This window comes from Arachis ipaensis, chromosome B10, assembly GCF_000816755.2.
Source record: "Arachis ipaensis cultivar K30076 chromosome B10, Araip1.1, whole genome shotgun sequence".
Taxonomy (NCBI): domain Eukaryota; kingdom Viridiplantae; phylum Streptophyta; class Magnoliopsida; order Fabales; family Fabaceae; genus Arachis; species Arachis ipaensis.
Window position 1 is genome coordinate 126,475,916 of NC_029794.2, and position 2,012 is coordinate 126,477,927.

Genomic DNA, 2,012 nt, shown 5'->3' on the forward strand with positions numbered 1-2,012 from the left:
TTTCATTTTTTTTGTCAGATGAATTGGACAATCTCCAATCTTAAATACCACACAACACATTCACACATTTCTCACATATTTATTAAATTTTTCTTCTCAGTTGCAAGTGGTAGAATTTGAATTCGAAATCTTTGAGGTGAGGAGAGAGATACTTACGCACTCTTAATTTCACTTTGTAGGGTGATATATAATGCTTATAAACTTTTTCAATTCTCAATATATTGTTCATGAATCACTATATCGAGGGTTTTCCTTGTACCAAAATGTTTAACTAGATTTGTAAATAATAGGTCAAGATAAGAATATTTGTAAATCATATACGATAAGAATTCTTTCAATGTTTATTAAGAGCTAATTAAAGATTCAAACCTACATTATTTTTCAATACATTTTGTCATAGTTATCAAAATTGACTCGGTCAAAATAATAGATCATTGGTTAATAGTTCAATCAGTGAATTATCAATCGAATTATTTAAAATAAATTTAATTAATTAAATATATAAATTGAATTTTTTAAGTAATATATTTATAAAAAAAAAAAAGAGCACATATATTAAACAAAATGATAAGTTAATAGCTTGCTAGTCTCTATCAAAGGGACCCCCAAATGCTATTGGCATTCATGGTTTCATCATGTTTAACCGGATTTGACTAAGTCAAATACTTCTGAGATTCATTAGGTTTTTGGTCAAACTAGTTGGTCCACTCTACGTTTGATTGCTATAGTTTTTGTTGCCTTTATCAACTATCCACCACATATTAGGGTTATTTAGCAGAGTAAGAATCTGACTGGTTTCTATCTACATTTATAATATATTTTTTTAGAAATTTATGAAAAAAGGCATTATCTAAATAATTAAATTTATTCTCAAAAAAATTTAAATTGAATATTTTTGCACATAACAAATTTTTATTCCGGACTAATTTATTCAATAAAAATAATTTTTGAAAATTTTTAGAGAATAAATTTTTTTAAAAAACTAAAATATTCTATTTGAAATTCTTTGAGGACAATTTAAGTGTTTATGGAAAAAAATGAGAAATAAAAAAACATAAATAAATTAAAACATTATTTTTTTTCTTTTCTTTTTATTGTTATTGGTTCTTTTCCGACCGAATTGTTTAGTGATGGAGTTGGTCGGAAAGGTGTGAACTCCGAAGTAGTCTTTTGCTATTTTGAAAGAAAGTATAGACTGGAATTAAATTATATACAAAGTTAGATAAGTAAGGTACGTCAGATTCGTCCTTTTTTTCTTCCCCACAGTTGAAATAAATTTGAATAAAATAAAATAAGAGTACATGCATTTGTCTTTCATTGTTTCAGTCCTGCATGTGGTTGAATCAAATGAAGACAAATCTTTTGTGATGTATGATTAAATTAGTAGAAGAAACTTGCCTATCTCTCATCTCAAATGTTTGCAAGGACCAACGCATTTTAGTGAAGAGGCAACTCATCATATCGTAATAATCCATCTCAAAATATGTACCTCTTTTTTTACTAAATCTCTGTACTGAGATTTGAAATTTACGGTTTTTATCATTTTATTAGTATTTTAAATTCAAAATTTTATTATTTGTCTTCAAAATCTAACTTCAAGTACTATATTAGTAGTTGACTCTTTTTAGTGTTGAGTCAATACGTCTTTCTATTTGAATTCTTAAAACAAAAAAAAATGAGATCGTTTTAAAAAATGAGAAAAAATATAACGATTTGTATATCATATAAATTTTTTTTTCTCTTCTCGTTTTTGTCTTGTTTAAGTGCCAAAACAAAACGACCTTGTTTAGCTTTGTTTCAAGCGTAGCAAGTCAGAGTCAACTCGTACTTAATTTACTTATTTAGTATTAAAAAGAGTTCAAAAATCAATATAATACTCAAAATTAAATCTTGAAGACCAATATAAATAATTTTTAAATTTGAGAGGCTAAAATAACAAAAGCGTAAATTTGAGAGACCATTTTGACGATTTAATCTTTTTTTATATTTTTATTTGTAACTATCACAAGTGT